The 26,603-nt window shown below is 48.6% G+C and overlaps 1 long non-coding RNA gene and 2 other non-coding genes across 5 annotated transcripts; 2 read left to right on the top strand and 1 right to left on the bottom strand.

Moving 5' to 3' along the window:
• Nucleotides 1–1,762: 1,762 nt before the first annotated feature.
• Nucleotides 1,763–16,715, top strand: LOC122219456. Of its 3 annotated transcripts, XR_006202372.1 has the most exons (6): nt 1,763–2,280; nt 2,813–2,962; nt 4,304–4,537; nt 6,608–6,791; nt 14,455–14,639; nt 15,816–16,715. It is a non-coding gene; the product is annotated as an uncharacterized LOC122219456 (long non-coding RNA). The 3 variants fall into 3 exon arrangements; XR_006202370.1 differs by having other exon boundaries at nt 1,763–2,962; XR_006202371.1 differs by lacking the exon at nt 6,608–6,791 and having other exon boundaries at nt 1,763–2,962.
• Nucleotides 16,716–21,744: 5,029 nt separating this feature from the next.
• Nucleotides 21,745–21,827, bottom strand: TRNAL-UAA. The gene has a single exon. It is a non-coding gene; the product is annotated as a tRNA-Leu (tRNA).
• A 3,571-nt stretch (nt 21,828–25,398) lies between these two features.
• On the top strand, nt 25,399–25,472 carry TRNAT-AGU. Its single transcript has one exon. It is a non-coding gene; the product is annotated as a tRNA-Thr (tRNA).
• Nucleotides 25,473–26,603: the final 1,131 nt, after the last annotated feature.

The following is a 26,603-nucleotide window of genomic DNA, read 5'->3' as shown; positions in this document are numbered from 1 at the left end:
TTCTTCCCCTCCATCAGCACAGCAACTCAAAGGCCACGAAACCAAGTGAATAGGCCGTACTGTAGAGCCAGATGACCAGTGTGGCTGGTGAGGGAAAGGGTCTGGGTCTCTGGCCTGCCCTGCCCATTCCAGTCTCTGCTCGATCTCTAGCTTCAGGTGGTCCAGCTGAAGATTCTCCTTTTGTGAGGTAGGTTGGCCGATCTATGGGCTTTGGCATTAAGAAATAAGGAAGAAGCTGGTGAAGGGTGGCAGACAATGCCAGCCCGAAACATGCCCCTGGGGCGCAATGGTCATTTTGAGCGAAACGCTTTTGAAAAGCAGCAGATGCAAGAAAAATACTCCAGCCTTTCTTCTTATTCTTAAAAGTGGGAGATAAAATTCTCCTGTGAAAGATGTCTTTAAATATTGCTTTAAAATATTATCTCGATTGGTAATTATCTCGATTCCTTTTACCAGGAGAAGAGTAACATTTTGATTCTCAAGGATAGAAAGTTGAGGCTGAGGGAAATCCGTACAAACAAACCTTGTTAAATTCACCCTTATCTTCTGGTCACTTCACCCAATTACCTCCCTAGCCCCTGCCACCTTGCCTCATCACATTTTCTTAATTTTACTGCTCTTTGTCCAATTCCGTGTAAGCATGTGCAACTCTAACTTTGGGACATTCCCTGTGAGGCCTCCCGTGTCACATAAATCATGTTAAATAAAGTGCGTTGTTAATTGTCGTTACATTATAGGGGCCCACATCGAGAACTCAGAAGGGCAGAAGGAAAGAGTATTTTCCTTCTCTTCATTGAAGTGAGAGACTGGTTTTCTGATGTGTGCATTCTTAAAAGTCCTTGGGAAACAAAACCCAGACTGGGAAACCTCAAGTTTCTTCTACAAATAAAAGGAGGGGAGAGAGAGAGAAACTATAGATTCAAGGAACTGAAGAGACATATATGTCCAATCACTTGTTTTTTAAAATGTGTATGTGTATCTTATATACATGCTTCTTATAATATAGTCTATATTATATAGAATATTATAATTTTAATACCTCTATATAACTATATTATACAACACATTTATAAGATATATCAAACAAGTGGCAAAATTGGAACAATAATTGAATGCTTGATCTTATTTTTGTTATATTTAGATGTGATCATACTGTGATTATGTTTTTTAAGAGTCCTTATCTTTTTGAGATACATAAGTATTAGCCTTGTTCCAGTCATAGTGGAGCCTGAGACAAAAGGAAAATCAGTAATACTGATTATTAAGAATTTTGATATTGTATTCATTATGGATCTTTTGCATTAACTTTGATTTTTAAAATATTGCTTTAAAATATTATCTCGATTGGTAAGCTTTTTGGTAGCCTTGTAAATTTTGTGCCCAAGGCAGTGCTCGCTTGCCTCACCCTAGCCCCGGCTGTGCTAAATTTATGGAAGATCCATGTCTGAGATTTACTGCAAAGTGTTGGGGGAATGAGGGTTGGGGTTATAGATTAATAAGATTGCCATCAACTGATAATTATTGAAAGGGTTAGATATGGTTATCGGATTCATTATACGATTCTCTCTTTGTATGCATACTTCTGAAGTTTTCCAAACAATTTCTGGCAAATCCAACCCCTCCGGGCCCAGGTTGAAGGTAAGGAGGAGAGAAAAAGGCAGGCGGAGCAACTAACCATAGAGGCGCAGACTCCTCCCAGGTTCCTAGAGCGGACCGGAAGTGACTCCGCGGAGGGAAGCCTAGCCGTCCCGCTCGGCGGTGGACTCGGAGGTGGCTGTGCGGCGGGGAGCTCCAGCGCAGTTGGCCGCCAGTTCTTCGATCCCGGGGCCCCAGCGGGACCCCCCTCCGCGCTTCGAGGCTGCTCGAGGAGGGCCGGGCTTCGCAGCCTACAACCTGACCAGGGCGGGACGTGGGGGCAACTGTCGTGGACGTGGGTCTGGGACACGAGCTGGCCCCCACGGTCCCTTTCCTCGCTTGGGAAGCGGCCGGCGCGGGGCAAGGCACGGAAGGGCCTCTCCTCGGCCTTTGGGAGGGAACCGAGTGCGCGGATGACCGGGCCGAGAGGCGACTCTGGCCCGGGAGCCGAAGGCACCTCCCCGCCCCACCAGGGGAAGTCCCTCCGGAGCAGTGTGGCCTTTTCCCTGCGGAGGAGGGTTCGGGGTCTTGAGCGGCAGGTGCTGGAGTTTACTGCCCCGGATAACAGCATCTTCTGGAAGAGTATTCCGTGGGAGGCGAAAATGGGGCTGCGTTCAGGGACCGACGATTCTGGGCATCAGATGAGTACGAGATGGTAGTTATGGGGCGGGGGTTGGGGGGACAGGTGGTCGTCACTACTGCAGCCCCTCTGTCTCAACAGCCGGCCTCGACCTTGAGATCATCTGAAGTGTCCATGTGCGGACGGTGGTGGTCACCCCTGGCTGCCGTCCGAGCCCCCTCTTTATTCCGGGCAGAAACCCTTCTTTGACGCGGTGCCTGGTGGAGGAGACATTGTGGCTTAACCGGCACTTAATCCGTTGGCCCAGGGAAATTTACCCGCACGGTACTGAGTCACAAACTTGGGTCATGCAAGCAACGAGTAGAGGGAAAGAATCTTACCTCTTTTTATCGAATTTGAAGAACGCCGCGATATTTTTCTCGGTTTAAGCAGAGTTTTCTTCAGCAAAGGTGGAATCCGTGTAAGGATTTCCTGGCAGTGTTAGGAGCTCGGTGATGGAATTTTAGTATCTTTTCTGTCAGGAGTTAATGTGGAAATCCAGCGATGTTCTTGAAAGCTCTAGTGATTGGGGAAAAAATGACCTTTGTTCTGTTGCAGTAATTACAACACCAGGTGGAGGGATTGTATGCCAGCTGCTGCCGAACCGGTTTACACGGGTGTTCCTTCATCCTCACAACCCTGAGCGAGAGATGCTTTTGTTAAATCCATTTTTCACGCTGGTGAAGCCAAGGCCCAGAGTTTAACTCGGTGAGTAGCTCCAGATCCTATCGCTAGTAAGTGGCAGAACCAAGGGTTTGAATTCCTGTCCGTCTGACATCAAAGCCTGTGTTTTTTTACTGTGAAGCCAGTGGGGTGCTTCTGCTATAGGCTCTCTCTTTTTTTTTTTTTTTTTAATTTTTTAAACGTTTTTTTAAAATTTATTTTTTGAGAGGGACAGAGACAGAGTGAGCGAGGGAGGGGCAGGGAGAGAGGGAGTCACAGAATGTGAAGCAGGCTCCAGGCTCTGAGCTGTCAGCACAGATCCCGATGCGGGGCTGGAACTCACGAACCGTGAGATCATGACCTGAGCCGAAGTCGGATGCTTAATCGACTGAGCCACAGGCGCCCCTTATATATTTGTTTTTGAAAACCCAATTTATTTATGTGTTTCAAAATGAAAATAATAAAGAAGGTACACAGTAAAGTCTCACTCCTACCCTCCCTCCCATCCACGCCACTCCCTTCCCCGGCACAGCAAACAGGGAACTGTTTTTGTTAGTGTTTTTAGTTGTCTCTCCAGAATTCCTTTGTGGAAATACAAGCAAATACAAAGATATGTTATTTTCACTCTTTCTTATATGTTATGTGACACTCGCTTTTTTCCACTTAATGTTATATCTTAGAGATTTCCATATTAGTAAAGAAAGTTTATTTATTTATGAATAAATTATTATGATACATTAGGTATATATTTTGGTCTTCCTCCATGGTTCTTGGCTCGTAGCTCCCAAAACCTTTGTCATTTCCTAAGAGACTAGAGTAAGAGGGGCGTCTTTGGTTATAATATTTGGTGTTACACTTGGTTCCTGAAATAGCTTTTGAGTGCTAAATGTGAAAAGAGTATCTTTTATTATTCATTACAAACTTCTTTCAGCCACACCTGAGCCTATGTTAATGAAGTGACTTTTTTGGAAAGCTCTAGGAACCGGATTTTGAGATTAGAGTATTGGAACTTTCAGCTCTACCCACTGACCTCCAGGAAGGGAATGGGGCTGGAAGTTGAATCGACCACCAGTGGCCAACGCCTACATGCTGTGCTGTCTGTCTTGTATCCAAATTTGTTTCTCCTTTGGTTTCCGCCACCGTAATAGCTAGAGCCAGAAAGTCTTTCCTTCCCCAACTCCCTTGTAGTTGGAGTAGCTGGCATGTGACCTGGGTCTGACCATTGAGATTCAAGTGGAAATCACTTGTGAGGGGCTTCTAGAAACATTTCTTTAAAGGGAGTGACTTCTCTAAAGAGAGTGAAGTCTTTGCAAAGGTGGAGGGTGACCTGGCCGTCATGCTCCATCACCTCCTTGGCCTGTGCTTTGTTCTCTATCTGGAATGCAGACAGGATTCCGGGAGGAACAGAAGCGCTCACGGGTCTATGACGACGAAAGCCACAGGACGACGGCGGTTAAGCAAGAAGACAGAAGGTGGTTGGGAACTTCGTGGCTTTCTTGAACAGTGGTGCCAGCCCTAGATGATTTACCTGAGGACTTCTTGATAAATGACATACTTACCCCAGAGAAAAACTAGACTTTTCTGTCGCAGTGAGTCCCATCCTAACTGACCACCCGGCAGGTAAGTAGTAGCCCCTGCTGTGTGCCACTGCCCTTGTCACCACGTTATGTACTAGCCCAGAAAGTCCTCACAATGATCTCCTGAGATAGACCAGATGTTCTCCAAGCGCGGTCCCCGAGCCAACAGCGTTAGCATGACCTGGAAACTCGTTGGAAATGCAAATTTGGGTGCCTGACCTCAGACCTTCTGAATGAGACTCTGGGAGCAAGGGTCCAGCAATCTGTTTTAACAAGCCTTCCAGGTGATTCTAATGCATACTGAAGTTCGACAGATTCATCTCTGTACATAGAGTACTGTCCCCATTTTACACATAAGTAGACTGAGCCGAACTTAAGTGACTTGCCAGTGTCCTAAAACTAGTAAGACGAACTACTAGTGTTTCTATAATGACTACGTTACATCCCATGTTAAGAACTCCTATTCTAGAGAAGTGATCTCCAGAATTTGAAAGCATACCCCTTTGAAAGATAATAGATAATGCACCCCCTTGAACATTTTTACATTGACATATAAAATTCTCCATCATAAGTTTAAACGATGGTAAAGAATATGATTGCCAGATTGTAAATGATGACATTTTAAAATGTGTTCTGACACTCTCCTAAATTAAAAAAAATTTTTTTTTAATGTTTACTTATTTTTGAGAGAGAGAGAGAGAGACAGACACAGAGCACAAGTGGGGGAGGGCAGAGAGAGAGGGAGACACAGAAGCAGAAGCAGGCTCCAGGCTCCGAGCTGTCAGCACAGAGCCCGATGCGGGGCTTGAACTCATAAGCTGTGAGATCATGACCTGAGCTGAAGTCAGACACTTAACCGACTGAGCCACCCAGGCTCCCCTAACACTCTCCTAAATTTATCCAGTGGAATCTAAATACCATAGTGATGATTATTTTAAATGAACTATCATCCCTTTATTTATTTAAGTTTATATATTTTGATAGCACCAGCAGGGGAGGGGGAGAGAGAATCCCAAGTAGGCTCCACACTCTCAGTGTAGAGGCGACTTGGGCCGATCCCATGAACCATGAGATCGTGACCTGAGAGGAGTCAAGAGTCAGATGCCTGACCAACCGAGCCACCCAGGCGCCCCAGCTATCATCCATTGAAAAAAATAATTTGCTTTAACATCTGAAATTTTACATCCTCGTCTTTTGTGCCTGAACTTGTATTTTCATTCGCCACCCCACACAAATAAATTCTACTGTAACGTGGCTGTTTTTGGTCTACCCTGTCTTCTCTGCAATAAAATAGTATAAACAGTGAACTTAATTTTTTTAAAAAGTTCCATTGACCATAATAACTTTAAGAGTTCATTTGCTCTCAGCATTAAGTTATAATTTTTATTAGTGTAAAATCAAGTCATTGTGGATATATTTGATTATTAACTTATAGGTTAATAAAGTAAAATTGAGTTGCAAATTCACTCTTAATGAGATGGATGTGGCTGAGATATTCTAATTAATGCACGTATCTGTGGATGAATATTCCTCATTGCAAGAATGGGACAAGTTCAGTATCAATTTTATGTCTCTTTTCATTACTGTAGATGAGAGACTATATCAGTTTACGTGAATCAGTAGGTAGGAATTCAAGGATTTTGAAGTGGGAATGCTATTCTAATTTTTCCGATGCCTGTGTTACATGCCCACATCACATTATGCGTCATAAGATTGTTACTCTGATTCTGACAGCTGGGTTAGACCCTCCTCACTTGTGTGCAAAGCAAATAGGGTAGAAACCATTTTGTTACAAGTCACGGAAGGCTCACTTGCTCACCGACGCCGTCATTTCAGGGTCCTCTCACGAGACGTCTTGAGGAGGCTGTGCCTCTTGGGTCGGTGTGAAGGGCGTGACTCGGGACGGCTGGGTGGAGAGCGCTGTGACGAAAGGGAAGGTGGGAAAGCAGCAGGTTGCGGGCAGATCGTCACGAGCCTCGTGGGAATCCACGGTCACAAGCCGGTTCCTTTACAGTGTCTGTGGCCACGTGTTCCCAGGGGGGCACGTGTGTCCGGGTTCGAAAACTCCGGGAGCTGGGAGAGAGCTCTCGGAATCATCGCTGTTGTTCTACAGAGTTTAAACGGATAGATCCCTTCGGGTTTGAAGTCTCTCGCTTGGGAAGTACGCGTTTCTGCAAAGAACAACACGGAGCCAGCCTGCAAATCGCGAATTGTACTCGCGGCGTCAGTACGCTGCTGAGAGGTGATTGGTCTCATTTGAGTATCTCGGGGGCATCTTCAGCCTTCACGTATTTCAGGTAAATATTCACATGGTCTGAATACGTCCTAAATTCTGCAGACCTCTTGGCCCGGTAGCAGCAGTCACCGGCCAGTTCTTGAGTTCTGAGGGAGAAACCTTCACGTCACTTAGGACTTCTGGCCTCGCCTCCGAAGGGGGTTTCTGTGGACTCCGCACGAGGGGAAGTGAGTTGGGAATCACAGGTGTTCGGCCCGTCTCATTCTTTGCTGGCCCCACAGCCTCCTGCAGTTTCTCCTGTGTCTGTACGAACTTGCTTTTCTCTCATCCGTCACTACACGGATTCATTTCTCTTTTTTTATTGTGGAAAGAACACTTAACGTGAACCCTGCCCTCTTAAACGTACAATAGATGGTCGTTGGCCGGAGGTCCGTGTTGCGCAGCACGTTTCCGGAGCTTGATATGTTCCTTGACTGGAACCGTGTCTGTGGTAACTCCGTATGGCCCCCGGCAACCCCCGTCCTACTCTGATTCTGTGAATTTGACTCGACTATATTCCTCAAATCGCGGAATCATGCAGTATTTGTCCTGAAGTGGCTCATTTCACTTGGCATGCTATCCTCAGGGTTCATCCGTGTGGTGGAATAGTGCGAGGTGCCACTGTTTTAGGGCTGGATGACCTCGCGTTGTCTGCAGAGACCAGGTTTTCTTTAACTGCTTGAAAGTCTAGGTGGTGTTCACACCTGGGCTACTCTGATCATTGTTGCAGTGGCCACGGGAGTGCTAATCTCTCTTCCAGACCCTGATTTCGTCTCTTTCGGAGAAATCCCAGAAGTGGGGTGGCTACCGCGTGATAGTTCCGCTTCTAATATTTTGAGAAGACGCCTTCCTGTTTTCATAGCAGCTGCATCATTTCCTTCCTACCAACAGGGTGCGGGTGTTCTGTTTTCCCCACATCTTCACCAGCACCGTTGTCCTTTTTTTTTGTCTTGTTTTTTTGATGATAGCCATCCTCACAGGTATGAGGTAGCATCTCATTGTGGTTGTGTGTGTGTGTGTGTGTGTGTGTGTGTGGTTTCGATTTGCATTCCCCTGATGATTAATGCCATTGAGCATCTTTTCATATACTTGTGGGCCATTTATATATCTTCTTTGGAGAAATGTCTTTTCAAGTCTTTAGCCCATTTTTTAATTGGACTACTAGTTTTTTGTTTTATTTATTGCTATTGAGCTGTAGCAGTTCCTTACGTATTTAGAGAATTACCCCTTATCAGATACATGGTTTGCAAATATTTTCTCCCATTCTGCAGGTTGTCTTTTTGCTGTGTTGGTTGTTTCCTTTGCTGTGCAGGGCATTTTAAGTTGATGTAGTCCCACTTGTCAGCTTTGGCTTTTGTTGCCTGAGCCTTTGGTGCCTTATCGATGAAATCCTTGCCAAAACCAATGTCATGAAGCTTTCCCCCGTGTTTTTATTGTAGCAGTTTTAAAATCTCAGGCCTTACATATAAGTTTTTACTGTATGTTGTTTGTTTTTTATATGTGGTGTAAGATAAGGGTCCAGTTTCATTCTTTTGCATGTGAATATTCAGTTTTCCATCACCATTTGTCGAAGAGACTATCCTTTCTCCATCTTGTATTCTTGCTGAAGATTGGCGGACCGTAGATGCATGGCTTTATTCCTGGATTCTCCACCCTGTTCTTTGGTCTATATGTCTTTTTATGCCATTACTGTACTCTTGATGACTGTATCTCTGTAGTATTTTTGAAACCAGGAAGTGTGATGCCTCTGGCTTTGTTCTTCTCAAGATCGGTCTGACTCTTTAGGGTCCTTTGTGCTTCTGTATGAATTATAGAATTGTTTTTTCAGTTTCTGTGAAAAATGCCTTTGGGATTTTGATAGGGATTACATCGATTCTGTAGATCTCTTAGGAAGTGTGGCCGTTGGAACAATATTAAGGTTTCCACCCAATAGGAAGTCTGTTTGTAAGTTCTTTGTTTCATCTTTGTTTTGTAGTTTTCAGTGTACAGGTGTTTTATGTCCTCAGTTAAGTTTTTTCCTGAGTATTCTTTTTTGTAATAAGCTGCATTGTTTACCTAATTTCCTTTTTGTAGAGTTTGTTATTTGTGTCTAGTAGCACACATGAGTTTTGTGGGCTGATATCATATCCTGTAATTTTATTGAATTCATCTGTTCTAACAGTTTAAAGTTTTTTAATGTTTATTCATTTTTGAGAGAGAGAGCACAGGTGGGGGGGGGGGGCCGAGAGAGGGAGGGAGGGAGACACAGAATCCGAAGCAGGCTCCAGGCTCCGAGCTGTCAGCCCAGAGCCTGATGTGGGGCTCAAACCCACAAACCATGAGATCGTGACCTGAGCCGACGTCGGACACTTAACTGACTGAGCTACCCAGGGGCCCCTATTCTAACACTTTTTAAAATGGAGTCTTTAAAATTTTTCTCTATGTTAGATCATGTCTGCTGTAAACAGGGATCATTTTACTTCTTCATTTCTGATTCGTATGCCTTTTCTTTCTCTTTCTTGCCTAATGGCTCTGACTGGGGCTTCCGGTGCTGTGATGACCAGAGGTGGCAAGAGTGGCCATCCTTGCCCTGTTCCTGATCTTAGAGGGAATCTTTCATTTATTCACCTTTGACAATGATGTTAGCTGTGGGCTCATATTTGATCTTTATTACGTTTAGGCACATCCTTCTAAACCTAGTTTGTCGAGAGGTTTTATCATGAGAGGTTGTTGAGTCTTGTCAGATGCTTTTTCTGCACCTCTTAATTAGTCCTTTGTTCGGTTAATGTGTTGTATCAGGTATTCACTGACTCTGGTATGTTGAAGGTGATGAATATCCTTGCAAACCCAGCAAGAGTGTGTCCCAAATCTACTAGTTTTGGTGAGTCGAGTTCTGTGATCCCCGAGGATGAAGAAACCTTTTAGTTTTTGATTTCTTAAAAAGGGAATTTGGTGGGGGTGGGGGGTGGGGACTCAGTCAGTTGACTGTCCAACTCTTGATTTTGGCTTAGGTCATGATCCCAGCCAGGGATGGTGGACGAGCCCCGCGTAGGTCTGTGCACTGAGCATGGGGCCTGCGTGAGATGCTCTCTGTCCCTCTGCCCTCCTCCACTCACTCGTGCTCTCTCAAAAGAAAAAGTCGGGGGCGGTGGGGGGGTTGTCCTTGCATTGTTGCTAGTTGGTGGGTGTGTGGGGAGAAGGAGATCCAGGGTTTCTCGCTCCAGAAATACCATCTTCCTTCGTGTACCTTGACCAAGTCAGCCAGCTCCTGGAGCGCGGCCCAGGTGCTCGTGGTGGACTTTTATCCCCGCTGGCCACCTAGCTCCAGGGACCGCCCCCTGCTGGTGCTGTGGCCGTCCCGGAAGCTCAGCTAGTTCCTCGCAAAGCAGCTCTGCCTCTCGACGGGTCCAGTTTTGGCGATCCCACTTGTGATTTATCATTTCTGAGCGCTGGTGCAGTCATTCTGTGACGGGCCCGTTCATTCACCCGGTATTACAGGTGACTGCGTGCCAGACTGTTCTAGGCGAGGGGGACCCACACGAGGTCCCTGCGCCCGGTGACCTTACGGGCCGGTGGGAGGAAACAAAAAGTGACCTTTCTGCTGGAAAAGAGCCATGAAGCAACATCAAGTGGAGTCAGCGGACGGAGGAGGAGGAAGGACGGCAAAGGCCCCTGAGCGAAGGACTGCATGTCAAACAACACTGACAAGGAAGTGCTCATGCGGGGAGGTGGGCACTTAAGAGACTCCATCATTGCCTTGGCCTCGTATTTTGGACGCCTGGATCTCAGTTGCTTAGTGGGGATAGAGAAGCCAGGAAGGGGGGTGGGGGCGGGGGGGGGGGGAGGGGTCCGGAAGTCTTCCCCGCACTCCCACTCCGGCGTTGTGACACTTCCCCTGCCCCCAGCCCCGAATCTGTCAGCTGCTCGCCACTTACTCAGTGACCCTGACGTCGCTCTCAGTCGCGTCTGGACTTGTTCACAAGCGTGGGGTCTCCTCCTCCTTCCAGAGCAGAAAAAGGGACACTGACAAAGGATGGCTTTGTGTTGAGCGAGTGCCAGAGGAAGAGAACATGAGATCATGCACTGTGCTGGCAGAGGCAGGTTAGATCGAAATGCTGGGTCCGTAAGGATTTCCCCACTTTATGATGTCACCCCGTGGGCCGCCAATGAGCAGGCACAGTGGCCTGTGTTCTCAGTCTCCGACTGGTCCTTCTGTCCACTTCCTCACCAGAGCCGGGTTCTCTCCCGGTGACCCCGCTCCCCCTGCTGGCTCCTCCCCAGTGTGTTAGCCCCTTGCTCCTCCTCACCTCTTCCAGACTGTTCTCTCCCCCTCCGTAAAAACTCCTAGCCTGGAAGCTTTTCCCCAGGACTTGGCCACACCTTCTCCTTATTTTTGCTGTCATCTACAGCCTGTTGGGATAAGTCCTCCCGTTTTTTGAAAATGTAAGCCCTTGGAGTACTCTCACTCTGATACGACCCCTGGCGTGATTCTTGGTGAGGTTAGTACCCGGGAAGGCCGTTCCCAGTACTCCTGGCCTCCCAGCTCCCTGGTCGCTCATCCCGTGATCTTGTCTCCGCCCCTTCCTCGCAGCCCCTCATACGGCCCAGGCTCAGACCAGGGCTTTCCAACCTGAGCCTCGGCTCAGGGCCATAAATCTGTCTTGCGTGTAGACTGTACGTGCGCGTGTGTATAGTTTGCACGTTTTGTAACCCACTACTTGCCTTTGCTACTTACAAGTAAAAGGTAGAAAGTACCAAATGTGTGTTTACTCATATTTAAATAAATTTTAAAAACTCCAAAACGAACAACGGACGCACAAAGTCAGAAAGGTTCGGTGTGACCTCCAGAGCCGATCTGTCCGTCACAGTGTCTTGCTGAGAGCTGCAGGTTTAAAACTGCCTTAGACATGGTTAGACCCTCAAGCGTCTCGCTCTGTCCGTGACCTCTTCCCACTCATCCCCTCTCAGGCCTCAGCTCTATCAGCCCCCTGACCCCAGGGCACCTGTGTCCACTCCCCCCTCCCCCCGTGTTGCCCACCCCCCTCGTCACGTCCTCGCTTCCCTCCTTACCCGACGCCATTAGAGCCACCCTCTTGCACACCCCCTCGACCCACCTGCCTCATCAATACTCGTATGCAATGCCAACCCATCAAAAATCTGCATTTCTGTTTATTCACTGCCTACACCCATACAGTGAATGAAACTGGAAGAAAGCAGGCTGACTTGTCTAGCTGTAAACTCATGACCATAAACCTTGAGTGAGCCCTTCGTGCTGCCCCGTGACCCACACCATTCCCCAGCCCTCTCTTCTAGGTAACTTCTCACCTGTCACCGTCTCCAGAACCTCCTGCCCCGTGCTCACCTCGGCCAGGACCTTGCCGTCTCTTCCTCTGAGAAAATAGAAGGCGTTTTCCACACAGTCTCATGACCTCATCTATGACCTCACGGGTGTGTGTTCTGCCTTTCTTCCTAGTTACCGTGGGTAATTTGCTCATCCTCTCATCTGGGGCTAGCCTCGGGAATATTGCCGTCTCCCTCAGGTTACCAGGCTCTCTTCTGTGTGTTAAAAACAAAAGACCTTTTGATCCCACAAGCTCTTCAAAGACTTGTCTATTGTTATTGTGTCCGTCCGTCCTCTGTCCGTTCTTCCAGGGGGCCTCCTCTTCCATCCGTCTTTCTGATGAGCTCTGTCGTTCCATTCAAACAGTGTCAAGGTCGCAATGACCTTTTCATTGATGAATTGAGGATCCATTTTCATTCCTCACCTTACTTGTCTTATCGATGACATTTGGCACAGACATTTCCTCCTTCTTGAAACATTTTCTTATGGCTTCAGGGACACCTCTCTCATTTGGTCTCTTCCTATTTCACTGGCTACTTCTTCCCGGTCATCTTCGTTGGGTACTTCTGTCCCTGGGTCTCTAAATCCTGGAAAGCCTAGGATCATTCCTAGGAGCCTAGGAGCTCAGTCCTAGGATCGTTTCTCTCCTTGGGCCACACTGAAACTCACTTACTCGCGATGGTTTTAATTCCCATGTCTCCTGGGGCCCCTGGGTGGCTCAGTCGGTTAAGCGGCCGACTTCGGCTCAGGTCATGATTTCACAGTCCGTGAGTTCGAGCCCCGCATCGGGCTCTGTGCTGACAGCTCAGAGCCTGGAGCCTGTTTCAGATTCTGTGTCTCCCTCTCTCTATCCCTCCCCTGTTCATGCTCTGTCTCTCTCTCTGTCTCAAAAATAAATAAACGTTAAAAAAAAATTATAAAAAAAAAAATTCCCACGTCTCCTGACATTTCTCAGATTTAAATCCCTGTGTCTCTACCCTGGACCTCCTTCTTAATCCCCATGCGAGTATATACCATCACCTAACATCCTTGGAGGTCAAAAAGGTATGTCTGATGTAACATGTCCGAAATCAAAATGCTTCTCACCCCCTTGTGCCTGCAACTTGATCTCACCCATATCAGCAAAAAGCAACGTGGTCCTTACAGATCTGAATCCAAAACCTTGAGCTCATTCCTGACTCACGTGTCTAATCCATCACTAAGCCCAGTGGCTCTACCTGCCAAGTAAACCCAGTGGGAGACTGGCAGCGCCCTCCTCAATAAGCACATGCTCCAGACCACCATGATGTCATACGGTGTCCCTATCGCAGTAGCTCCCTGAGTCCCTTGCTTAAACCTTGCCCAGTAGTCTAATCATAAAACAGCAACTGAGTGAATCCATAGAAATGTGAGTCCGACCTTATTTCTCTGCTGCAATGGCTTCTCGGAATAAAAACCAAATTCTTTAATGTTACTGCTGGATCCTACAGTCTGGCCCTCATCACCTTGGTGATGTCCTCTCTGTCTCCACTCCAGCCGCATGCTGGCCTCCTTGCTGGAAGTGATACACGACTTCATTGTCATATGTATTCACACAGGCTGCACACAGTTTGGACATGGGGGTTGGGTAAGCTTCCAACCGAAGCTTGGGCCTTGAAGGATAGATTCACACTGGCTGATGAGGGAAGAGAAGCAGGGGGACCAGGTAGATGGGGACGAGCAGAGCCCAGGGGCTGCGCCACTCTTGGGAGATCTCCCTCTGGTAACCATATTTGTTTGCAGACCAACACCAGGCATCTGGAACAGTGTAGGCACCGCAGGGGGTAGTCAAGACATATCCGCTTACTAAGGGAATGAGATACTTGGATGGTACTTAGTGGGCAATGGGACAGAAGGTTTCAATGGAGCCCATACCGGAACTCTTGCCTATACAGGATTTGGGAAACAGTATGGTGAACTTTTTTTGGCAGAGAGGCTGAATTTTTGGAGGAAGTAGACAGAAATAAAGCTGGAGAGATAGGGTGAAGCTAGATTAAGGAAGGGCTTGGATGCTACTCAAAGGATTACATCACATGTGCTGGGGAGACTTTAGGAGGCTTCTAAGCAGAAGGACCTGATAAAGTTATGGGGGGAGAGGCTGTTAGTCTGCGGTCTGGATTGGTGGGGATGACAGCCGACCCGGGAGCGGTGTTAGAAGGCAGTATTACAGAATGTCGGGCATGACATGGGCATACGGTAGTTGTTAAATAAGGAATTAAACTGTGGGCCAGGATGGGAGATTCAAGAAAGTTTTAGGAATGAGGGATCATTAGGAATTGTTTTTGAAGGGTAAGGAGTTAATCTGGAGAGTCTGGGGAAACTCCCCCCTGCCCCTTCCCTTTCTTAGGTGATGCCTTTCCAGCGGTGGTTTAGCATGAAGACACCGAGCAGAGACAGGGTCCTCAGCTGTCATTTCCTGGCCAGCTCCTAGGTGTGGTGGTCTTTCCTGGTGTCCTGGGTGGAAATAGAGCTGCCTGGAAATAGAGCCTTGTCAGCACGCTCTTCGAAGTCTGGGCGCCCGGCACAAGCCAGGTGAGACGAGGTTCGACCTGCAGCCTCAAGTCCCCTCCTCCCCAGCTCCCCCACAGCCGCTCCTGCCCGCCCGACACCCACCCGCATTCATGGGCTCCCCTCACCTGGGGCCTGGACAGCCGGGGAGTGGGTCCTAGAGAAGGAGGGCTTCTCAGACTCTGCCATTCGTCCCTGGTTCTAGCCTCCTTAACACCGGGTGGGATTTTCATGGTCAGCGCCCTTCTCGGCTCGCTCGTTCTGCTTGAACTTTCTGTTGCTGGTTATTCCCTGAGGCCCAGAAACGGTGTTTCCTATGCGTTTATCTTCACCGTCAGGGGTAAGGACAGGCTGGAGCGAACTCCGAACATCTTGCCCTTGGGTTAGAGGGAAGATTTTAGCTTGATGAGCTTTTTAAAAAAACGTTGAGGAGGGGAGCCTGGGTGGCTCAGTCGGTTAAGCGTCCGACTTCAGCTCAGGTCACGATCTCGCGGTCCGTGAGTTCGAGCCCCGCGTCGGGCTCTGGGCTGATGGCTCAGAGCCTGGAGCCTGCTTCCCATTCTGTGTCTCCATCTCTCTCTGCCCCTCCCCCGTTCATGCTCTGTCTCTCTCTGTCTCAAAAATAAATAAACGTAAAAAAAAAAAAAAAATTAAAAAAAAAAAAACAAAAAACGTTGAGGAGAGTGCCAAGGAAAAGAAAAATCTAGGAGAAAACAGTGGTCTCGCAGTATGGAGGACAGTTTGGCTCACGGATCACGTTTCTGCAGTGGAGCCGTGAAGTGTCAGCACAGGCTGATCAGAAGGTCTGTCTCTCCCGCGTCTTGGGTTGGCACGTGCTCTTGTGTTCCTCTCGGTATCTACGCACTATCTGCAAACTTTGGAAGTGGCTCGGGGACCTGACCCACCAGAAATCACCAAAAGTGTCCTTACTTCATACACCTGTCCGGCTCGGCCATCTTTCTCCTGTCTGGGGAGTGGTCATCGGGTTCTGATTGAGGAAGGTCAGTCAGCCTCCCGGGAAGTGGATAAAGCTTGTTTCTTTGGTCTTCCTTTTCCTTAGTCTCAAGTTCCGTCAGTAGTCACTTTCCTTACTTTCTCCTTTTCCTCTTTGGTTCTGAGCATTAGTGTCCCTTATGGTGCTTGCCCATGATTTCGGGATGTATGTTAAAAATTTTGTTCTTGCTTGATTTCTTCCTGCAGTTCGGTTTTGCAGTATAAACCCCAGAAGTGGGATCAAGAAGCACTCTCTGCACCAAACGCACTTTGGACAAGGGGTAGAATGCAGAATCCGGGGAAGAATTACTTCCTTTTCTTGACAGCAGAGTGTAGAACATAGCACGTAGGACCAGCTACATACTTTGTGAGGCCCGGTGCAAAATGCAGCTGTGGGGTCTCTTGGCCGAAGGTCATCAACCATTTCAAGACAGCGACGGCAGAGCAGGAGACCGAGCAGGAGGCCCCTCTGGGTGCAGGGCCCTGTGTCTCCGTCCCAGTCACACAGCTGGACGCTGTCAGCTTGGACCTTGTGTTACGGGGTGATCACAAAACCACACCTTAGTCTCTGGGCCTGTTCCACTCCTTGAAAATTAGAGACTGTCTCCACCAGAGTCATCAGTATAGTTGTTTTCTCAGGAGCCCTCTGCCTTCACAGTTCCCAGGGTTTGGGAGCTGTTGGAGTTTTAAAATCTCAACCAAGCCACATGGACACCGTCTCATCAGAAGACCCAAAACTGAGCCGAAAACCAAGCAGAGAGAGCGAACTGAACGAAGAGGGCTCCCTACCCGCAGCTGGCGATTTCTCAGCCACCCACCCCAAAGGCAGTGTCCCCGACTCTCCCCCTTGTTCTGTTCAGGTGTCTTTCTAGAGCCCTGGATCAGAGGTGTGTTTCGTGGTGGAGGAAGTGAAGGGGTAGAATCGTGCGTGAAGAAGCAGAGAGGCAGTCTTGTATTTTGGTTCCTAAATTACACAGATGCCTCTTCTCCATTTTCTCTACAAATGTGCACTTACTGGGCTGTTTCGTAACAGTATTTCATTGTCTTTAACAAAGCTCTTCCTCCATCTGTGAAGTTGAAGTTTTAATAAAGATCTTCCTCCCTCTGGGAGCGTTGTGACTGATCATTTTTCCCCACAGTGTCGTTTCGGCAAATGCTGCTGGCGGGCACAGCGTCTGCGGCTGGCGGAGCCGTCTTCCTCACTCTGGTGGAAGGGCAGTGACCGTTTGGCGCTACTCACGACACCGCTGCTGTGGGACCGCAGAGGGTCCTGGAGACTGGAGTCAGATCGCCAGGCCGGAGGCTCGCGGCCAGGCCCAGGGTGATGTGTTGGGAACACCTGACTCAGGTGTTCGGCCTGTAAAAGTGTGGATGAGATGACAGTGTTAGAGAAGTGAGAAGTGAACGTCTAGAATGTTTTAAAAGCTACAGAAATTAATCAGGAACATTTTCATCAGGACAGCTTATCAAGGAAGGGAATGGTTTTCTTTTATGGGGCACAGGAACTAGTGATTACTGAGCACTCCCTACTTGCTGTGCTACACGCAGTGTGTGTGTGTGTCCTCACAACTCGGTGACGTAGGGGTTATTATCTCCACTGGAACCGTGAGACACTGTGGCTGGGGGGGTACGTGGCGGAGGCAGAACTGGGAGACAAGATCGCTCTGCTGCGGTGTCCACGTGTCCGTGAACCCTTCTCTTCTCAGGGTCTCAGTAAGGGGTCGGCTTCTCTAGATCTGGGGAATCTGCTCCGAAGTCTTCCTTCCGAACGAGTCTACTCCATGGTCTTTTAAAAGCACATTTATCTTTTGATCAGGGAGTGACCACCTTTGTAGGAATCCCCTGATCTAGAGAACTGAATTCATACTGGAATCCTGATAACCAACAAGAGTGTTCACTGTTCTAAGTTTCTATCGTTTCAACCTTCCTCGTCACTAACCCTGATACAGACTGTAGGTCAGACGACTCCCATCCTGGGTAAGGAACCCTGAGCGTCCACCTTACGCTGTCAGGACGAAAGATTCTTCATCAAGTTTTATTTTTTTTAAGTATTTCATCCTTTCTCCACATATAAAGATCCAAAGGATTGGTTGTTGTTGTTTTTTTTTTCACTATTTCTGCATTTACTTTTCTCCTTTTTAATTATACAAGTATTACGGAGGATTGTTGCCAAAACACATAAAAAATATGGCTACAAAAATATACATATATATATTCCCACATTAAGTAAACACTTAAGCACATTTTATAGTATAGATACTGCTGGACATTATATACATATGTATACATACCTCCATTTTTTAAAAGGATTATCCATTTTTTAACTTAATGCTATTTCTTAAGCATCTTTGCTAAAAAATAATAACTATTACATTCTGAAGAGTGAAGGTTAATAAATATTTCTTGGATGAATATATAATTTCCCTGGATCACTAGCTGCTTTGAAACCCCTACTTCAGGTATCTTTGAACACTATATTGCGTCAGACAAAAAGTATTTTGTCCCTAAGAGCAAAAAAAAAAGTAATAGGGATCTCATTTTCTCCTCCTCCCTTCTAGTCCCCTCTAGTTCTCCTCCTCCCTTCTAGCTCCTACACTTTGCTTTCATTCCCTTCTCTAGAGGTGCAGTGGGAAAGCAATTTTCAGATCCAACTCTTTCCTGGTTGGATAAACTCATCTGAAAATAAGCCACACTTGGGCCATGTGCAAAACGGGAAGTGTTATTGGTAAGCCAAGTACTGATGAAATCGAGATCTCATTTTTCCATTACCTGAAAATTGGAGCTGTAGAACAGTGGGTAAATATTTTCTCTTTTATGTAAAAAGTTAGGTAAGATAAGACTACGTTCATATTTGCAAGTATCATTAAGAAAAGGAAGGTTGTATAAGAAACTGAGGTAAAGGTGTTGGTGAGACCTGCAGAGATGGGGAAGGAGGGACCACAGACTTCAGGAACCTTCTAATACTCTCTCATTTTTCAGCCAAGTGAATATATTACTCATGCAAAAACTATATATACTGAATTGTTTCTTAAATTCTTACTGTGCTGAGATTAGTGAAAATTGTCCTTCCTTGTTTTTTAATCATGGTTTTGCATACACTGAACTGGTGTGATGGTTAATTTTATGGGTCAACTTGACTGGGCCATGGGGTTCCCAGATACCTGGTCACATATTCTGGATGTTTCCATGAGGGTGTTTTGGGGTGAGTTTAACATTTAAATCAGTAGACAGTAAACCACCTAATGTGGGTGGGCCTCCTTCAATCAGTTGAAGGTCTGAGTAGAAAAAATGGGCCTCCCTCCCCTGAAGAAGATGGAACTCCTCTTGCCAGACGGACTTTGAGCCGGGACAGCCATTTCTTCCTGCCCTCGGACTCGGTCTGAAACATTGGCTCTTCCTGAATCCCAAGCCTGCTGGTCTTTGGACCGGAACCACACCATTGGCTCTCCTGGGCCTCCCAGTTGCTGCCTGCAGATCTGATGACTTCTCAGCCTCTATATTCACAGGAGCCAACCTATATATTCCACCCTACTCGTTCTGTTTCTCTGGAGAAGGCTGGCACAAGCAGTAAAGAGAGGATGGCCCAGGGTGAGGTGGTAGGAGTGTGGCTGGCTTGACGATTTCTGTCCAAAGAAAATCAATCCAAAAAGCCTCAGTTTCCTCCTCGAATCAGTTTCCTGTTGAAAATAAAAGCCACCTGTGTGTCTCTTCCTTTACCCAGAAAGCCTGGGTGGGAGGAAAGAAACTTAGTTTGTTTTTCCCTCAGTGTTGCATTCCCAATATCAAGATGCATGTTGTAAAATATATACATATACACCATATATATATATATATATATATATATATATATATACCACATATATATGTACCATATATGTGCCATTTATGGTCTATATATATATTTATAAACTATGTATATAAACTAGTTTAAGGGATGAATTGGTAGCTATTAATTATGTATTAGAGGAAAGACTAGTATCTGTGAAGGATTGTACAGGGCTTATACACCGTGGGAGGGCAACTTGGAGGCCATCACGGAACTCTACCTGCCTCGAGGAACAACAGGAGAGGTTGGGGCTGCGTGGAAGTCGCCAGCATCACTGATGATCGGGAGGAAGTTAATAAAGTCAAGTGCCTGACACAACAGGTTCGGATCTTCCTGGTGGCAGAGATGGGTTTGGGATGGTAATTTTAGATGAGCTGACTCTGGTGGGGAGATGTGACATAAGAGAACTTGTGCAGCGACGGAACCTGGAGTCGGTGTCATTGGGCACCAGTCTGCACGACCTCGCTAACCGACCACTGAGAGACTGCTGTGTTTTCTCTTTAGCAGATTTCAGTTGGGGTAAAATCTTTGCCATCTGGAATCTCATTTGAGAAAAAAATAAATCTTCCACTTCCACCCGTCCTCTCTCTACCTCATTCACGGGAAAGAAAAAAGATGACAGAAACCACCTTTGGTAGGGAGGAGTCTTGCCTCTCCATGGAACGTTAGTCTTTCTCAAACCGACTTATTTCTGACCGTGAAGACACAGGAAGTTCCTTCCTTCTGCCGGGGATGGCCAGGAGCAAACGTGAAACTCAACATTCACACTTGAAATTCAAGGCCGTTCATGAAAATGATGCACTGAGCTGCCCCAGGATCAGAGAACGTTCCAATGTGGAATCTCGATGTTTGATCTCAAAACATAGAAGCAATTTAGCTATCAGGACAAATTTTATCTGATGTTAAATCTGATTTCGGGGTTTCTGCTAAGGACTGCTACAAAAGAAGTGTGTGAGTTTCTTCTTAGGGGAAAGATGACTAATCTATCCAGAGGCAAAGAGACTTCTTAATTCAGCAGGCATTTACGTGAGATAAGGGTTATTGTCTCCATTTAACAAAGGAAGAAATCAAGGCTCAGAGAGGCCACGGGAAAGCCAGAATTAGAACATTGGTTGTTGTCATGGTCTTTCCAATCATCTGGTCCTATGCATTTTATTTTTTATTTTTATTTTTTTAAAAAATTTTTTTTTCAACGTTTATTTATTTTTGGGACAGAGAGAGACAGAGCATGAATGGGGGAGGGACAGAGAGAGAGGGAGACACAGAATCGGAAACAGGCTCCAGGCTCTGAGCCATCAGCACGGACCGTGAGATCGTGACCTGGCTGAAGTCGGATGCTTAACCGACTGCGCCACCCAGGCGCCCCTGGTCCTATGCATTTTAGAGAACAGAATTTAGTAGTCTGGCATTTCAACGGATGGGGAGAATATGGACATTCAGTAATATGGTGTTGAGATTACTGGTAATCCTCTGGAAATAAGGTAGAGTTAGATCTGTATCTCGCATATTAAAACACAGGGAAAAATCAGACACCTCGGAGATCTAGATACAAAAAAAAAATCATGACCATGGTAGAAGAAATGGCGTTCCTCTGTCACTCGCTCTTGTAGCAGGAAAAGGCACATGCAAGTCAGACATTGAACCAGAAGGCTGATCACTGTGGGGGCACACAGTCCAAAGTGTCCGCCTCCAAAATCCCTGCCAAGTTCCAAGGCAAAGAAACCTGTGACATACCGACAGAAGGCCCGACGGACTCCTGTTTCCCCAAAGAGGAAGCCCTGACAGGGAAGGAGAGAAATGAGTACAGGATATAATAAGTCCACACGAGAGGAGACCCAGGGGGTTCATCCACTTGAAAAGATGCCCAACAGCACCGACCGGAAGGCAAGCTAACACCCCCCTGCGGGAGCGTCTTTCCGTTTGCAGACACCCACCTTCCGCTGGCGCGGGGTCAGCAGTGTTTCGGAGCCAGCCGCAGGGGCAGCCTAGCGGGGCGTGAGGTGCACCTGGCGGGTGGTCGTCCGGCGGGGCCCCAGGCCTCCGTCCCCCTTGGAACGGAAAGGCCCGCAGGAGGAGCAGCTCCTTAGGAAGACTGTGGACTTGGGGCGGCGCGTGGGGGGGCGGGAGGGGGGAGGAGGGCCTCACGCTGGCCCTCGGAGGGGGTCCGAGCAAAAATCGGTTCGCGGTTCGCGCAGGTGCTCCTGCTTGAGGACAGCGTAGGAGGGACAAGAAGAAAAGCAGGCGCGGGGTCAGGCCGTGTTCGCCGCCGGCGCCGCCCCAGGGGGGCCTCCAGCCTTCAGAAACTCGCCCTACCGGGAGTGGGGTTCGAACCCACGCGGGCACCTGCCCATTGGATCTTAAGTCCAACGCCTTAACCACTCGGCCATCCCGGTGGCTGGGCTTCTGCCCCCGGCAACTGTTTTTTTGTTGCAAGCACGGTATTCGCGCCGCGCAGGAAGGAAGCCCCGGGTTTCTGATTTTGGGGGTTGCATCGGACGTGAGGCGGGTCGTCGCAGAGGAAGCAGCCCGCCGCCTGCTTTCGGGGAGCGCCCACGTCCCCCCCCCCCCCCCCCCCCCCCCCCCCCCCCCCCCGAGCTCACTGCCTGTGCCTCAGAGAAGTAGCTCTTTCTGTGTGGTACGAAAAGAAAAACGAAAAAACGAACGGGGGAGAGACGGAGAGTAAGAGCCCCCGTCCTCCCCCTGCCCCGGTGCACCTGCTCCCTCCGCTCCCCGCCGCCGCCATCCGGACTCACGTGAGAGGCCGCGGTTTTCCTGAGCTCGTGCCCCCCCCCCCCCCCCCCCCCCCCCGACCCAGACCTTCCGTCCCCCTCCCTCTCCCGTCCCCCTCCCCCCTCCCCAACCCGGGTCTGGGCAGCGGGGCTGGGGCCCAAGGGACGTGAGGTTAAACGAGCTCGCCCTGGCGGTAGATTCGGAAATCCCTAGCGGACACAGTTCACATGCGTGACTCCGATTTTAATGGCAAGGGGCTGTAACTGCCAGCCCAGTGTGTCCCCGAAGGAGCGGAGGGTGGGACCCCGCACCTCCGGCATAGGGGGGGCCCCGAGAATGCCAACCCCACCGGGCACACTCGGGTGACCACCGCCCTCCGTCTGCGGACCACACTCCGTCAAGGGCGCTGCAAGTCGTCGCGGGGAAGGTACGGATCCGATGGGACATTTGGGGTCTCCTGAGCTGAAATGAGATCTGGAGGGCGCTACCCAACACCTAGCGTGTGACACGGCCCTCAGGGAACCGAAGGGAGGCACCACAGTGTGAGGGCGTCATGTCTGCCCTACCGGACAAGCAGAGATGACTCTTCCCGAATCTCCGTTGATGAGACCCAACCCTCGTTTTGAATGTTCAGACTGACCGGATCCACATTCAGATCTTTCCCTTTGGCTGATAAATTCACCCACAAGGAGTGGCCCCCTCAAGTCCTCCGGTTGGCCGGCTCTGGGTTCTGTCTCCGGCCAGATCAAGGTTCAACTCCTAGAAAGGAGACCGGGCCCAAGGGTCCTGCACTTAACAAGCCCAGAAGGAAACCCAGACGTCTCAGCGCTGGGGTGAGAACTGGGCTGAGGCTGGGGTTGGACACGACTGCTGCTTCCACAAAAAAAACCAGATCAGAGATCGCATCCTACAGGTATGGACAGACACAAAGGTTCCCAGAGCATTCCATTACTGTTGTTCTGAACACGGGCTACACAGTAGAATCAGCTAGTAAGTTTAGTTCCCAAATGTGAAAGTAAAAAATAAAGCTACCAGAAGTCTATGAGGAGAAGAACTTCAAACCACTTCAAAAGCACAGTCGATAAAGACATAAAACTCTAGCATTTGCTTCCATTACAACGGAGAATGTGTAAAATAAAGGACATGAGAGAAATATAAATAGATAAATGGGATGATGGGTGAGTGTATATAAGTTGTCCCAAAGTAGCAAGGGCCAGATAGATAGATGATACCGCAGCAAAAAGCCACGAACAGCAGCAAGGTCAGAAGGAAATGGGCAAGTAGGACGACAGGGACGCAGGCTTCCGCCTCCACCCGTGAAGGATGCGTGCCTGTAGGAGCTGCGCTTCCCTCGTGGGCAACAAGGAGGCCGGACAGGAATTGTGACATTTGCTGTCAGTGCAGGGCCCCCATCCCCGGCAGCAGGGGGACGGAAGAGGTGAGTCTCACAAAGGTTGTAGCTTAGGGCCTAGAGGCAGCTTCTAGCCCCAGCACGGCGGAGGGCGAGGGCGGAGGGCGACTCAGAGCCAGGCGGGGTCCCCGCATTGGGAGCACAAACAGCATCTCAAGGAGGCCAAAGCAGTCAGGATACAGGGGGCACAGGACACTGGAGAGGAGAAAGCCGCTCACGGAGAGGGCTCCGGGCTGGCTGTGCCTTCGGGGCGGAATATTGATTCACGCTCAAGGGGAGGTTAAAACTCCAGGAGGCTGGGAAAGGAGCCACTGGAAAAGAGTAAGCTGCTTACAAAGCGCTGAAAATGGTTCCCACCAGCTCTCCTGAGGAGACATCCTAACTTATGGGGCATCAGGTGGGGTCCATACCAAGGCATAACCTTAGGTTTGGATCCCCCCCCCCCAAAAGATCCAGGTAAGCCACAGGAGGCACAAATGGATCCTGCGGAAAATATTACTTGAACCTGGAGGAAAAGGGATTCCTCGTGAAGCAGTAGGGGATTTAGAAACCCCAGGGCCTGCAGTGTCATGACATGAAAACCAGTCCCACGGACCAGTTTAGCTAGAGAGATTTCCAGGCGGAATTGCGAAGGTGCTGCTCAGGCTTCAGTGAAGGGGAGGACTGTCAAACACAAACGAGCCACAACTCAGAGGGCTTGCAAGACAAGCTGTTCGTCATCCCCAGCGGCTCCGCGATGAAAAGCGATGCCGAAGTTAAGAAAGAAATGACTTTCAGGCAAGAATTAAATCCAGAGCACTGTCAGAAAATGTGGCCTCAAGATGAAGCCACAGGCGTGATTGTAAAATCTTTCGTTGGCACCCCAAAGGGAGTTAAGGCGGTATCTCAGCAGAAAAACCTCTGAGCCTCTTAAGGACTTGCCCCGCCCGTCCCATCCACAAAAGCACAACTCTTGCGGGTGTGATGCCACGGCAGCTCAGTTGGAAGCCAAGGCAAACAAGGGCTTATTTGCATGAGGTCTGCGAATGTGGCTTTTTTAATACAGAGGTTGGCCAACTTCTTCTTCAATGGGCCAGTGGACCATACAGTCAGTGTCTGTCGAAGCTACTCAAATCTGCTGTTGTAAGCAGGAAGGTGGCCGCAGATGATGTGAAAAGAATACGTGTGGCCGTGTTCCAATAAAACTTGACAAAAACAGGTAGCTGGCCAGATTTGTCCTATGGGTCACAGTTTGCCAACTCCCACTATACAAGAATAAACTCCAACAACGTTCACGAGATCGCAGGTCTTTAAAGAGCAGGGTGGTTGAACGCAGCTTGAACTAAAGGGACAGAGGACCTGGAAAAACGAAAAGAAAAAGAAAATGAAGAGAGGGGCTGGAACCTGCCACACTACAGGCAGGAGGTCGGCTAAGGCGACTCTTCAGCTGCAAGTAGGAGAAAATTCCCACCAGTAGGATGGCTGATCCCGAGGGCGCAGCCAAGGGTCCGGGAGACCGATTCCCAGACAGCACCGCTGAGTCCTAATCAGGAAGCGTCATGTGCCCACCGGAGCCTAGGATCGCCGTGGAGCCGTGTGCCTCCTGTTTTGTTCCTTTTGCACGCGAGTGTGTACACAGCGTGCCCCGTGCCTCCTGTGCCCGTCTGCTGGGAGGCAGGGAGCTCCCAAGGTACATAGGTGTTCGAGTTAAGGACAATCCTACTCGAGGATTCCTCCCCGAGGAAGGAGCTTTCCCCGGTGTCGATGACCCCATCCTGGGCTCCAAGTAGATGAAGGTGTGACATTTCATAAAACAACATGCGTCAGGGAGGGATGGGACATCGGGCTCCGTGGCTTAGTTGGTTAAAGCGCCTGTCTAGTAAACAGGAGATCCTGGGTTCGAATCCCAGCGGGGCCTTCCTCTTTGAGGTTTTACAAAGCGAGATTGTTCAAGGCAAATACAGGCAATGGGTAAAAAATAAACAAAACAAATCAGAACTTGGGTTTTATACCTGATGGAAGCCTCACATGTCGAGTCTGCCTGTCTGAGGCGTTTTGTAGAAGACTGACAAGATTATTCACCATGAATTGGCAAAGCTATGCTGTGAACCAGACGCGAGCCGTAATTTTCTAATTTTAAACCTCTATAGCTACGCTCCACATTTCCCAAAGAAGCTCGCGGTCTCAGCATTTTGCTTTTAAGGCAATCCACAAAGAAGGCAAGAAAAAGAGACAAACCGTGCATGTTGTGCAAACCGAGTGCCGCGATGACCACCCCTCCTTCTCCCGTGATTGTGGATTCTCGGACACCGCAGAATATTTTGAAAAGTACAGTGACGTGATGGGATCTTGGAAGAGTAAGAAGAATGGCGGTGGAACCAACCAAAACAGAAAACAAGAAGTCTAACAGGCGACTGGAGGCAGCTGGGACTGGAAGTACTTAGATCAAAGTAAAACGCTGGGAAAAACAAAATCAAATCCCAGAATAGAATTTTAATGTCTTAGCCGATCTTTTCCTTTTGATGTGCGAGGATGCCTCTTAAGGCGGTCCAGTCTGCAAAGGCAGCCCCTCCTCCACACGACATTCGTCGTCGAGCAGGGGGTGGCACTGTTCTCAGCTGCTTGCTCCTCCCCGGAAGGACCAGAGAGGTGGCACGGCCGCTCCTTTTGTGAGCTTTCGGGAGGACGCGTGACAGGATTTGTGGGCCCAGCGTGAAATGAAAACGCAGGGCTTTCTGTTGAAAAGTCATTGAGAATTTCAAACCAGGTAGAACATGAAGTCGGGCGTGTGGTTTGCCAGCCGTGACGCTGGCCCTCTTTGGGGGGTCTGGTTTTTTTGCCCAAAGACTGGATTTTAAAGGACTCCTGAAGGTGGAATGCAGTCCAAGGTGACGGTCAATGAGACCCGGTGCTTTTAGAAGCCCCGGGAGCTGGAGGGTACTGACTGGAGAACGTGGCACTTGAGAAACCGTCGCGCTGTAAGAACTGTGAAAACAAACTCGGTGAGAGGGCCTTCTCTCCACCTGACGTATTTTTCTGGCTTATGTTC

The sequence above is a fragment of the Panthera leo genome, chromosome B2, assembly GCF_018350215.1.
Source record: "Panthera leo isolate Ple1 chromosome B2, P.leo_Ple1_pat1.1, whole genome shotgun sequence".
Classification (NCBI taxonomy): Eukaryota; Metazoa; Chordata; class Mammalia; order Carnivora; family Felidae; genus Panthera; species Panthera leo.
Note: the sequence above shows the minus strand (reverse complement) of the source record. Positions and strands in the feature narration are given on the sequence as shown.